The sequence below is a fragment of the Triticum aestivum genome, chromosome 5A (assembly GCF_018294505.1).
Source record: "Triticum aestivum cultivar Chinese Spring chromosome 5A, IWGSC CS RefSeq v2.1, whole genome shotgun sequence".
NCBI classification, from domain to species: Eukaryota; Viridiplantae; Streptophyta; class Magnoliopsida; order Poales; family Poaceae; genus Triticum; species Triticum aestivum.
In genome coordinates, this window is record NC_057806.1 from 545,867,621 (window position 1) to 545,881,910 (window position 14,290).

The 14,290-nt window shown below is 44.2% G+C and overlaps 1 long non-coding RNA gene across 4 annotated transcripts; it reads left to right on the forward strand.

Annotated features, from left to right (window-relative positions):
- Window positions 1–10,335: 10,335 nt before the first annotated feature.
- Window positions 10,336–13,834, forward strand: LOC123104644 (uncharacterized). Of its 4 annotated transcripts, XR_006450469.1 has the most exons (5): window positions 10,336–10,762; window positions 10,929–11,022; window positions 11,587–11,712; window positions 12,060–12,195; window positions 12,316–13,834. It is a non-coding gene; the product is annotated as an uncharacterized lncRNA (long non-coding RNA). The 4 variants fall into 4 exon arrangements; XR_006450468.1 differs by having other exon boundaries at window positions 12,060–13,834; XR_006450467.1 differs by having other exon boundaries at window positions 10,337–10,762; window positions 11,587–12,195.
- Window positions 13,835–14,290: the final 456 nt, after the last annotated feature.

A 14,290-nucleotide genomic window follows, 5' to 3' on the forward strand; every position in this document is an offset into this window, starting at 1 on the left:
TCATGCCAGTGTCTTACAATGTGTGTGCTTGACGCAGATGGTACGGCCGCCGTGGAGAATCTTAGGGCAGAACTTGCCCGAGCTAAGGAGCAAGCCAGAAAAAGCGATGCGGCTGCCGAGAAGGCCCTTGAAGAGCTGAGAGCCGAACAGGCTGCTCACTGCCGAAGCAAAGAAGAGATGGCCGAGATGGCCGAGAAGTTAAAGAGCGCTGCAGACCGTTGCAAACTTCTTGAGAAAGAAGACCGGGCGAGACAGACGGACTTAGAGAAGGCCGTTGCCGATGCCAAGGACGCTCGCTCTGCGATGAGAGCTGCGAAGGAGGAGCTGCGTCAGGCCGAACAGATTGCGGCTGGAAAGCCCTTTATGCTGCGAAGGAAATTTTGTGATCCGAAGTTTGCTCCGTTGGACCGGATGTGGAGTGTGGAGGATACCTATCTGGACTTGGCAGCGAGTGCTGCTGATGCGACCGAACACTTTCGAGATCAGAAAGATCGCGAAGTGGAAAAGCTTTTCTGGTCGCAGTTTCACAATCCAGAGCGTCCACTGGCAGTGGATGATCGTTTGGCTCAATGGGCCGAACTGAATAGGTTGTCTGGACTCGCCATGAAGTACGTCATGGGTCACCTGTGGCCGGGGAGATCGGAGCCGAAGAGTTATTTCAGCTTGGTGCAGCAATTCCTTGACGCGGTGCCGCGTATAAATGCAATGAAGAGGTCAGCATGCATAGAGGGCGCTAGGATGGCTCTTGCCCGTGTTAAGACATACTGGGCAGAGATGGAGACCACCGTTGTTGCGTCCCGAGATTCGGACAAAAGCCGAGTACCCTCCGAGCACTATTTTCAGGAAGTTCTTGAAGGCGCTCGTGTAATAGAGACGCAGTGCCCGAAAGATGCTATGTTATGATAGCATATGTAATTATAAAGTAATATTTTGATAAACTGTAGTGGCCTTTTTTATACTTGTGCCTCCAAGTATTGGGAACACCTCCTGTGCGGCCGTTTTAAGATATATATATATATATAGAATCTGAAAGATGGCAGTCGTTGGCTTCAGCCCCCACGCACATAGTGCGGGGGTGCTCGCAGAAGACGCATTTTCACACTTAACCCAACGTCTTGGTCCTACAAAGGAGGTGATAGCGCAGCGGGCCAGGCAACCGGACTATAATGCTTTAACACTTTCACTTAGCCATAGGAGTTTGACAATGAGACTCTTTAGGTAGCTCCTTGGTGGCAACTGCGCTCGTCCGAATTCGGGGCGCGTATGTGCCTGACCGGGAAGCGGCCCTTCGTTAAAGCGGAGGAATCCGATAGATTCCGATAGGTCATCGAGTGGCTGACCAGTCTCACGCTACATCATGACAGTCAGTTTTCGGCTTTCTCTACTGAGGTGCTCGCCCGGCCGAACCGGGGGCACAATCGCAGTAGTTCTCCTGGTGCTACCTTAGCCGATAGAGCGGAACGTAAGGTAGCCGAACTCAGGAGCCGGGCAACCCAACATTTGACCAAAGACATGATTCGGAGCTGATGCATATAATGCCAAAACTCGCGACGCCGAACACTCCCTAAGGTGTTCGGTCTTTATGAGTGCGGGCGAAACAACACTCTTTATTAAAAAAGCCCCTAGTGTCCAGGTACGTGCAAAAATTTCTGACGTGGCCACATGCCAAGACGCCAGCCTCCTCCTTGGTTATATCAGAAAAAACCAGGGGATGTGTAGCAACAAGAGACAGTAAAAAAGGTTTACGCAGGGTCTTAATCTAAAAAGAATCCTTTAGGACGGGTCCCTACTGCACGTCTGCGCCTGTGTCTCCGTTGTGCCGTATCCTGGACGGGCGCCGCACGACGTTCATCTGTAAAAGAGAGGAACTGAGTTGAAAACGGGTCGTGCCGAACAAAAGTTTAAAATAAACAAAGTGTAAAGTAAAATATATAAAATTGAGCTTTATTGTCTCTTATTGTATATGCATGGAGCCCCTAGTGCGGGGGTATATGGCCACTAAGCCTGTATCAATGATGATTTTGTACCGAACTCGTCTATCCGCGTTCGTGGTCTTTAATGACCTATTTCGAAGTTTTTTGGCCGGTGAGGCCATTTTACTGTGGGGCTGTCAAAGCGGCCGCACAGTCCCCCGCTTGGGGAGGCGCACTTTAGTGCTTCCCCTTCAAAGAGATGATGCCTCGTGGACCGGGCATCTTAAGCGTGAGAGATGCATAATGCGGTATTGCGTTAAAGCGGGCGAAAGCTTCGCGTCCCAGTAGTGCTTGATAGCGACTTGAGAACGGGACGATATGGAAGGTCAGCTTTTCGCGGCGGAAGTTATCGGCAGAGCCGAATATAACTTCGAGCCGGAGAAAACCCATACAATGGGTGTCCGGACCAGGTGTTACCCCTTGAAAGGAGGTTTTGCTGCGGCGGATTCTTGCTGGGTTTATCCCCATGTGCTGGATTGTATCCTGATATATCAGGTTTAGTCCGCTGCCGCCGTCCATAAGGACATTTGAAAACTGGAGTCCGCCAATTATTGGATCGAGTATCAAGGCAGTCCAGACTACATTCTTGATATTCCTAGAATAATCTAGCTGATCGAAGATGATCGGTTTTGACAACCAGTGGCAGGACCCTTTGGGGATGGGCCGTGTGGTGCGTACCTTTACGGGCGCCGCACGTTTTGTTATGTGAAGTGAGTTCACTGTTTTTACTTCTTGTGGGAAGTTCTTTTGTTTCCTGGTGCTCTGCTTTTGGGGTTCGTCCTCGTCTTCGCTTGGTGTGTCGAGCCCCTTGTGTTCGGCATTGAGTCTGCCGGATTGTTTGAAAACCCAACAGTCTCTGTGGGTATGGTTAGCAGGCTTCCCGGGAGTACTGTGTATCTGACATATCCTGTCCAGGATTTTATTTAGGTTGGATGGATCGTCCCTGTTATCCTGAGGGGGCGATTTTTCCTGATTTTGTCGTGAGCCTTTGAATCCGGCATTGACTGCCGTGCTCTTCGGACTTTTGTCCTTAGTCCGGCGACGGTCCTTGTTGCGTCGCGGTTTTCCGTTTCCATCCCTAGTTTCGGATGTACTTGGGTCGCTGGGGCTGCACCTTGCCAACCAGCTGTCCTCCCCTGCACAAAAGCGGGTCATGAGGCTTGTTAGTGCGGCCATTGTTCTTGGCTTTTCTTGGCCGAGGTGTCTGGCGAGCCATTCGTCTCGGACGTTATGCCTGAAAGCTGCTAAGGCTTCGGCGTCCGGACAGTCGACTATCTGATTCTTTTTAGTGAGGAATCTATTCCAGAACTGCCGAGCTGATTCTCCGGGTTGTTGAGTTATGTGACTAAGATCGTCTGCATCCGGAGGGCGGACATAGGTCCCTTGAAAGTTTGCTCGGAAAGCATCCTCGAGCTCTTCCCAGCTTCCAATTGTGTTTTCGGGAAGGCTTTTAAGCCAATGCCGGGCTGGCCCTTTAAGCTTAAGGGGTAGATATTTTATGGCGTGGAGATCATCTCCTCTAGCCATGTGTATGTGGAGGATATAATCCTCGATCCAGACTCCAGGGTCTGTTGTTCCATCATATGCCTCTATGTTTACGGGTTTGAATCCCTCTGGGAATTCATAGTCCAGGACCTCATCGGTGAAACATAGGGGGTGTGCGGCGCCCCTGTATTTGGGTGTGCCGGATTCTGATGATGGCTTCATAGCGTTGCTTACGAGAGCTTGCTTTCTTGGCCCATAAATGGACCTGACTGGGCCATGATGCGAATCCTTAAGTGGGTCGCATGCCGATTTAGGTGCGGCGCCGCTTGCCGCTTTATGGGGTCGTCTATCCGACCGTGTGGCTTTTTCATTTTTTGAATGCGAGGGCTCTAGGGCCTCTTCGTCGAATTCAGGCAGTAGCTTTCTTTTCGGATAGCTTTTAGTGCGGCGACTGTCGCCGTACTTATCTGTGGTATTGATTACTTTGCTCCATCTAATCCGGAGTGCGTCTTCCGCTGTTTTTAGCTTCCGCTTCTGCTTCTTTAGGCTGCGTGCAGTTGCAACGAGCCTTTCGTGGAGATTCTTCTGCTCCATAGGTTTATTCGGCGTGAGGTCGTCCGGAATGCCGTTTTCGCCGGGGGAGGGATGTTCGGTTTCTCTATCCGTGTTGCCCTGTTCGGACGGTTGCTCTAAGGCCTGCTCGTCGTCTACCGGCTCGTCCTGCTCTATGGCTGGGTTTTTGTCGAGGCGGGGCTTGGGTCGGCGTTTACGCCGACGCTTTGATTGCTTTTCGGGGGGTCGATCTCCCGTCCCATCCCCTTTTTCCTCGTTGTCGCTTCCTTTAGGGGTATCCACCATGTACACATCGTGAGATGAGGTGGCTGTCCAATGCCCTATGGGCGTTGGTTCGTCGGTATCTCCTGCATCGTCATCCATGCTGTCGATGTCTCCGGAGTCGAAGTTGAGCACGTCGTTTAAATTGTCGACAGTGGCTACCAAGTGGGTGGTGGGTGGGCTTTGAATTTCTTCATCGTCCGTATCCCATCCTCGCTGACCGTAGTTCGGCCAGGGCTCTCCTGATAAGGAGAGAGACTTGAGAGAGTTCAGGATATCGCCACAAGGCGAATGCTGAAAGATGTCTGCGGTGGTGAACTCCATTATCGGCGCCCCATCGGATTCGATTGGCAGGGGCGCGGGGGGTTCGGAGTCCGGGGAGGAGTCCGGATCCTCGGAGTCACGGGTCGTGCAGAGTGCGGGGCTAGCGTTCGGCTCGATCGCTTTCGGGATCGCAGCCCCCGAGGTGACGTCCAACCGCTCATCCTCAATTGGCGCAATAGGCTCCGAGTTAGGGGTCGGAACCGATGCGTGTGCGGCCTCCAGGACACTGTCCGGGGGCAGAGCTAGATCATGCCCCTCGAGATAGTGCGGCGCACTTGGCCGTGGCTCGAGCCCGTCGAAGATCAAGTCTCCGCGGATGTCAGCCGTGTAGTTTAAGCTTCCAAACCTGACTTGATGGCCAGGGGCGTAGCTTTCGATCTGCTCCAGGTGGCCGAGCGGATTGGCCCGCAGAGCGAAGCCGCCGAAGACGAAGATCTGTCCGGGGAGAAAAGTCTCACCCTGGACCGTATCGTTGTTGATGATCAAAGGAGCCATCGGGCCTAAAGGCGACGACACAGAGGAACTCTCAATGAAAGCACCAATGTCGGTGTCAAAACCGGCGGATCTCGGGTAGGGGGTCCCGAACTGTGCGTCAAGGCCGGATGGTAACAGGAGACAAGGGACACGATGTTTTTTACCCAGGTTCGGGCCCTCTCGATGGAGGTAATACCCTACTCCTGCTTGATTAATATTGATGATATGGGTAGTACAAGAGTAGATCTACCACGAGATCAAGGAGGCTAAACCCTAGAAGCTAGCCTATGGTATGATTGTTGTGTATGGAGTTGATTGCCTACGGACTACAACCCTCCGGTTTATATAGACACCAGATAGGGTTAGGGTTACACAGAGTCGGTTACAATGGTAGGAGATCTTGAATATCCGCATCGCCAAGCTTGCCTTCCACGCCAAGGAAAGTCCCATCCGGACACGGGACGAAGTCTTCAATCTTGTATCTTCATAGTCCAGGAGTCCGGCTGAAGGTATAGTCCGGCTACCCGAACACCCCCTAATCCAGGACTCCCTCAGTCTACTTGTCACGGATGTGATGCCTATATACATGATCATGCCTAGATATTCTCATAATTATGCACTTTTCTATCAATTGCTCGACAGTAATTTGTTTACCCACCGTAATACTTATGCTATTTTGAGAGAAGCCACTAGTGAGACCTATGGCCCCCGGGTCTATTTTCCATCATATAAGTTTCCAATCTATTTTACTTTGTAATCTTTACTTTCAATCTATATCATAAAAATACCAAAAATATTTATCTTATTATCTCTATCAGATCTCACTCTCGTAACTGACCGTGAAGGGATTGACAACCCCTTTATCATGTTGGTTGTGAGGTTCTATTTGTTTGTGTAGGTGCGAGGTGACTTGCGTGTAGTCTCCTACTGGATTGATACCTTGGTTCTCAAAAACCGAGGGAAATACTTACGCTACTTTGCTGCATCACCCTTTCCTCTTCAAGGGAAAACCAACGTAGTGCTCAAGAGGTAGCAAGAAGGATTTGGCGCCGTTGCCGGGGAGATATACGCACAAGTCAAGACATACCAAGTACCCATCACAAACTCTTATACCTCACATTTTATTTGCCATTTGCCTCTCGTTTTCCTCTCCCCCACTTCACCCTTGGCGTTTTCCGTTCGCCTCTTTTTCCTCTTGCTTCTTGTGTCGCCGTGTGTCGTCATGGCTAATCCTTCTATCATTGTTAGTACTCCCGATCATGAAGTTCTTAATTGTAAACAAAGGGAGGGATAAAATCTAAAAGATGCTTGACATAGAATTTGCAATGCTCAGAATAGATCTAGTAGGAAGCAATCCACTTCCTTTCTTATTCGCAATTTTTATGTAGGCATCACTCCTTGGAACAGATATATTCTTGATACCATTACCGGAGGGAATTTCTTGGGTAGCCATACTTTTGATTCTTATAATGCTATGATAGATTTGTTTGGCCCACCACCTCTTTTGGTTAATGGAACTATTTTAACTTTGGAACATGTGATGCAAAGGCTTGAAATTATTGAAAATAAAGTTGCCTCTGTGGAGTTGATTGAAAATTTGGATAAAAAGATCCACAACCAAATCACCCAATATGGATCTAAGGTAGGGGTTACTCTTAATTTTTTTTAAAGAAAAAGAACCTATAGCTAATGAAAGAATGGATCAAGATTCCACAAGAATTGGTAAACTTGAGGATATTATTACTAATTTAGGGTCTACCTTTTCATCCGTTAAAAATATTCCAAATCCTCCTACTACCAAGATTACCAAATTAATGTATGTTCCTAAAAATAAGGGTGAATCTTGTAGTAAGGAAAATGTGGATCTCAAATCAATAAGTGTTCACCCCAACTTCTTCAATATCATTAAGGAACCTTTTGCGACAAATGCATTTCTCGATTTCTTGACTAGGAGTTCGATCATTAATAAAAAGAAGGAAACTCCCAAGGGTTATAAAGTGTTCTATTGAAGAATTGCCTACCAAAGATGATAATACCTAGATCTATTATTGCTTTTATGCCTAGCTAGGGGCGTTAAACGATAACGCTTGTTGGGAGGCAACCCAATTTTATTTTTGTTTCTTGATTTTTGGTTATGTTTAGTAATAAATAATTCATCTAGCCTCTGTTTAGATGTGGTTTTATGCTTTTAATTAGTGTTTGTGCCAAGTAGAACCTTTGGGAAGACTTGGGGGAAGTTTTTGCGATCTTGCTGTAAAAAAACAAAAACTTTAGCGCTCACAAGATTTGCTGCCATTTTTACTGCAGAGTGCGATTAGGTTGATTCTTTTTGCAGATGATTAATAGACAAATTCCTCACGTCCACCAATTTATTTAAGAATTTTTGGGGTTACATAAGTATTCCAAACCTACAGATAACTACAGACTGTTCTGTTTTTGACAGATTCTGTTTTTCGTGTGTTGTTTGCTTATTTTGATGAATCTATGGCTAGTATCGGAGGGTATGAACCATAGAGAAGTTGGAATAAAGTAGGTTTAAAACCAATATAAATAAAGAATGAGTTCATTACAGTACCTTAAGTGGTGGTTTGTTTTCTTATACTAACGGAGCTCATGAGATTTTATGTTGAGTTTTGTGTTGTGAAGTTTTCAAGTTTTGGGTAAAGATTTGATGGATTATGGAATAAGGAGTGGCAAGAGACTAAGCTTGGCGATTCCCAAGGCACCCCAAGGTAAAATTCAAGGACAACCAAAAGCCTAAGCTTGGGGATGCCCCGGAAGGCATCCCCTCTTTCGTCTTCGTCCATCGGTAACTTTACTTGAGGCTATATTTTTATTCACCACATGACATGTGTTTTGCTTGGAGCGTCTTATATGATTTGAGTCTTTGCTTTTTAGTTTACCACAATCATACTTGCTGTACACACCTTTTGGGAGAGACACACATGAATCGGAATTTATAAGAATACTCTATGTGCTTCATTTATATCTTTTGAGCTAGATAATTTTGCTCTAGTGCTTCACTTATATCTTTTAGAGCACGGTATTGGTTTTATTTTATAGAAATTATTGATCTCTCATGCTTCACTTATATTATTTTGAGAGTCCTTTAGAACAGCATGGTAATTTGCTTTGTCTATAAAATTGGTCCTAATATGATAGACATCCAAGATTGATATAATAAAAACTTTCATAAAAAGGTGCATTGAATACTATGAGAAGTTTGATACTTGATAACTGTTTTGAGATATAAAGATGGTGATATTAGAATTGTGCTAGTTGAGTAGTTTTGAATTTGAGAGATACTTGTGTTGAAGATTGCTAGTCCCGCAGCATGCACGCACGTATGGTAACCGTTGTGTAACAAATTTGAAACATTAGGTGTTCTTTGATTGTCTTCCTTATGAGTGGCGGTCGGGGACGAGCGATGGTCTTTTCCTACCAATCTACCCCCCTAGGAGCATGCGCGTAATGCTTGGTTTTTGATGACTTGTAGATTTTTGCAATAAGTATGTGAGTTCTTTATGACTAATTTTGATTCCATGGATTATACACACTCTCACCTTTCCATCATTGCTAGCCTCTTCGGTACCGCGCATTTCCCTTTCTCACCTTGTGAGTTGGCGCAAACTTCGCCGGTGCATCCAAACCCCGTGATATGATACGCTCTATAACAGATAAACCTCCTTATATCTTGCTCAAAACAGCCACCATACCTACCTATTATGGCATTTCCATAGCCATTCCGAGATATATTGCCATGCAACTTTGCACCATTTCATTTATGACACGCTTCATCAATGTCATATTACCTTGCATGATCATGTAGTTGACATCGTATTTGTGGCAAAGCCACCATGCATAATTTATCATAGATGTCACTCTTGATTCATTGCCCTTCCCTGTACACCACCGGAGGCATTCATACAGAGTCATATTTTGTTCTAGTACCAAGTTGTAATCATTGAGTTGTAAATAAATATAAGTGTGATGATCATCATTAATAGAGCATTGTCCCAAAAAAGTGAAAGGCCAAAAAAGGCCCAAAAAAGAGAGAAATAAAAAAGGACAATGATACTATTCTTTTTTCCACACTTGTGCTTTAAAGTAGCACCATGATCTTTATGATAGAGAGTCTCTTGTTTTGTCACTTTCATATACTAGTGGGAATTTTTCATTATAGAACTTGGCTTGTATATTCCAACAATGGGCTTCCTCGAATGCCCCAGGTCTTCATGAGCAAGCAAGTTGGATGCACACCCACTTAGTTTCTTTTGTTGAGCTTTCATACATTTATAGCTCTAGTGCATCCGTTGCATGACAATCCCTACTCCTTGCATCAACATCAATTGATGGGCATCTCCCTAGCCCGTTGATTAGCCGCGTCGATGTGAGACTTCCTCTCCTTTTTTTGTCTTCTCCACATAACCTCCATCATTATATTCTATTTCACCCATAGTGCCATATCCATGACTCACGCTCATTTATTGCGTAAAAATTGAAAAAAGTTTGAGATTACTAAAGTATGAAACAATTGCTTGGCTTGTCATCGGGATTGTGCATGATGAGAGCATTCTTGTGTGATGAAAATGGAGCATGACCAAACTATATGATTTTGTAGGGATGAACTTTCTTTGGTCATGCTATTTTGAGAAGACATGATTGCTTACTTAGTATGCTTGAAGTATTACTATTTTTATGTCAATATTAAACTTTTGTCTTAAGTTTCTCGGATCTGAATATTCATGGCACAATAAAAAAAATTACATTGAGAATTATGCTAGATAGCATTCCACATCAAAATTTTTGTTTTTATCATTTACCTACTCGAGGACGAGCAATAATTAAGTTTGGGGATGCTTGATACGTCTCCAACGTATCTATAATTTTTTATTGTTCCATGCTATTATATTATCTATTTTGAATGCACTACACCACAACACTAAATTTGGGGCAATTAACTGCCAGGAGAAATAAGAGAATAAGGGCAAATCATTTACCGGGGATGTTGTTACTGCCGCTAGAAGCACATAATGACGGAAAAACTGCCGGTAGAAGTTAAGCAATAAGGGCACGTGCACTGCCAGCAATGATGTCTACATCGTAGGTCATTAAATATGCCGGGAGACTGAACTACGGCTCAGTATCTGCCGGGCCTGTCCGTGGCGCGAGCCCACATAATTTGGCCCAAAACGCGCGCGTTGGCGTGGGAGAGCGCGCGACAGACCAAATTTTTTCACCAAAAGAAAAAGGAATTACAGCCATCGGCCGCCACCCGACCTGTTCAGCCACAAATCGAACCCTTCCTCCTCCTCCTCCTCGACCGCCGCCGCCAGCGCCGCCGCCACCACCTCTGCCGTTGACCACGCCCTCCAAACGCCCCCACCCCCCGGGCTGATCTGTGCAACCCCATGGGGATCTATGGCGGTAGTGCTTGGATCTCGGCGTCGCCTCCCTCCAGACGCTTGTGGTGTGCGAGATGGAAGTCGCCTCCCTCCCTTCGACACCACTACCAGAACTGATCGACGCCGCCGGTCGCGTCCCTCCTCCGCGGTGACGAGCATGGGCGGGTTCCCCACCATGGCTTCCTTGCCGCCAATGGCGAGCGCGGTGCCTCCTCTCCATGCTATGCTCACGCTCCGTAGATCCGTCCCAGTGGAAACTCGATGCAGGTGAGATTTTCCTTACCAAGGTTGTGAACCTCTCCTCCCGTGTTCGATTGAGAACTCACGGTGGGAGTTGTCCAGTTGTCCGTAGGAAGCCAGATTTCCCCTTCCACCGAGTTATACTAGGCTCAAGTCTTCCTTATTTTTTTTTCTTGCTACCAAATTGATGCAGGTTCTATCAGTGAAAGGATTGGAGACTAGTTCTAGTAGTTGTGGTTTGTTTGATGAATTTCTAGTGCCCATGATTTGCAAAGGGTTTCAGCCAGGTTAGTGTACGTGTAATGTCATATTTCATTTTGTTATCTTAATATGCAAGTATATGTGCTATGATTTGTAAAATTTCATTTGCTTGTATCCACCCTTTTTAGGTACATGGATCGGTCTTTATTTATTAAGGTTCAGACATTGCACAACTGAATACTATATAAATACAGCGCTCTATAAAGTTTTTGGTGCCTGCATCTAGAAGAGCTAAATTTGTAGACATGAATGTGGATTTGATATTAAAATTTGCTCTAGAAAAGTAGCTACTTTTCCTGCCCTGATTTATCATCTAGCTAAATGTTTCATAGCAGTTCAGTGTTGAGGTAACATATTTTTTTCCTGCTGGTAGTTGGTAACAAAATGCTTCTATACTAATTTCTCAAATGTAGGATTAAACATATAATAAGTTTTGCGACATTTTCTTTAGCCTATGCCTCACTCTTATTAGACAATAGTACTAGCAGTTAAGGTACCGCTGTCATCTTTTTATTAGATAGAACTGTTCCTTAGTGCCAAAGCATTGTTTTCTTGTTAATATCACTCACAATTGCCTGCTACTGTTTCAGTACTGGCGTCTAGCAACCTTGAAGCCCACAGTTGACCTGCCTCCTAATTTGTATGATGAGAAAATGTGTAGATTGTGTGTGTAAATCGGAGATGCCTTGGGTTATGCCCTCGGAGAAGATGGATTGGTAAGAGTTTGTAATGCTGTTTCACAAGAGTTGATTTCTATATGTGTTGCAGAATGTGTTGTTCGAGTAAGAGGATTTAAGTTTCGCGTGCTAGCCACTCTGACCTATGAAGATGGATTGGTAGTTTTTTTGTTAACTAAACAATATGCCATCAGTATTTATGCCTTTTATGGGTAAGTGATTCCTGCAATTACTTACTGTATTTCGTATACTCACCAAGACCTGAGTAGGGCAGGTGATCTTCTTTTGTCCATTTTCTAATTATTCACGCAAAAGTTGTTGGAGGCCAGAGAGAACATTGCAAGCTCATTTGGTTCAATCTCTCTCTGTTTTCCTGACTGAATTAGGTCTTGGTGAACGAGGTGGAGGTGATCGAAGAGGCAATATGCTTATAAATCATCTTCACATCGGGTATATTTTTCTCGGCTATGGGTGTACATGATATGTTTGCCAAAACACTTGCAAATTATGGCACACTTACTGGTGAGAGATCCATATGCCTGATGCCTGAAGTGGAAAATATACGAATTTTAGTTCTTTTTTCATTGTTTTGAGGTTTTAACCTGACCAGTGACATGTCTATGTTTTTTACAATGTTGCAAGATGTCCTATAAGGCTATTAAGGCAGATGATCTTCTTTTCTCCATTGTCCAATATTGAAGCTTTTGTTGCCCATCAGCATACACCTCATCCAGGTTCATTTCCTATATACTGGTTAGATACTGCTTCATAGTTGCTCTAGGTGTACTTTGATTAGCGTCATCTACTTGTCCCATCATCGACAAGGTTATATGATTGCGAGAGATTAATAACTTTTGTGATACGCATTCATTTATTAACTAAATCATCAACTTGCTCAATAATACTTTTGGGTACTCGTGTGGTGTTTATGGCTGATGAAATACGCTTTGTTTAATAGGACTGGAGACATTTCTGATGCTTAGGTCAAAACACCGGACCTATTCTTATTTGTTTGTAAACTCAGTCCAGTAATACAAGTTAGCATTTTGTCTTGATTGTTCTTGGAATTAAAAAGGAAACCTTCTTGTTGTTCGTTCTACACCACTAATCTGTTTAGCCATCCTTGAGAAAGGCTCGACGGTTGGACGTGAAAACTATATTTGTTCTCCTTTTGCTTCTCTGGTTTAGTTTTAAATTTAATCTGGGTTGGTTGTTTGCAATTGAAAAAATGTTTGTTTCATGGTTTCCTGTAAATGTTGTTAGGCACTGTAGAAGCAGAAATTTAGAAGGGAATCACATTACAGAAGAAGGTTCACAGGAATGGAGCATCACTCCTTAGCACGTCTACAGAAACAATGGGGGTTCGTATGTACAATTGTGCATATAGCTTAGGTGAAGCGATTTCTGATTTGCGAAACTCTCTTTATGTTAAGATAAAGGGAAGAACTATATAATGCTAAATTTTCAATTACTCCTATAACTATTGAATCAAATCAAATCTGTTTTTATTCTTGTGTTTGCCTGCTATGAAAAATGAGGTTGGGTGCTAGTGTGTAAATAGGCAGAGTGATTCCAGATTTGTAACACTCTCGTGTTAAGTTGAAGCAATACAATGATCCAATTTACATTATACAAATTTATTTTTATTCTCATGATCATGAATATTGCAGTATTTTTTGTGTGTAATGAAAAGTGATTGCTTCCTTGTGGATCACGTGCTGAAGTACCCCTTTAGACCATTTTTATTTATCTTTAGACTAATTTAACATGTGTTATCTTTCTGGGAATATAAAGTCTATTTGCAGATGATAAGTCTTATGATTGTGCGCCTGCAGCTCCTTCTATAGGCCTTAAAGTACCTGACACGCAGTTATTATGGGCCAATGATAATTGAACTCCACATTGCTTCTGTTCTACTTACTTCGCCTTTGTTTCGTTCTTGCGCCAGCGGCGCAAAGGGTGGAATCTAGTGTACAAAAGAGTGAACATGTAATTTGTCTTCCTGGACATGGTTGCAGCCATGCGATGTGCTTAACCATTTGTGTAGCTCAGTTTGAAGATATAAAATATTATTTTCTTATGTAAAATTTGTGTACCCTTGTAGCTGAATGCTACTGAACACATGTATGGACGATGAAGTACTGAATTATTAGTCTATGAATGTTTCTAAACTTTTAAGGTTTTGGACGAGGCTGTATGTAACTTTGATTTAAGTGTATATACAAGTTGTGACATTTGTCCAAATCAGCTGACATAGATAATGGATATTAAACTAGAGATATGTTGAACAGTTTGCAAGTGAACAACGTGATGGCATATTAACTGCCGGGTAGACATGTTTGTGCCGGCAGTTCCACAGCCAGTAACAGTATTTCACGTGTCACCACCAATCTGCCAGGAGAAAACTAACTGCCGAGAAATGCAAGCGCCAGGGCAGAGAAACTGCCGGGAATAGTTTATCTGCCGGGAGAAGTAATCCCCGGCAGTTTTTCTGCCACCTTAATGACTTAATGACTTTCTCCAGGCAGATTGTGTGCCATTGCATCAGTGTTGTGGTGTAGTGATGTTTAATGGGTTTTATTGTACACTTTTATATTATTTTTGGGACTAACCTACT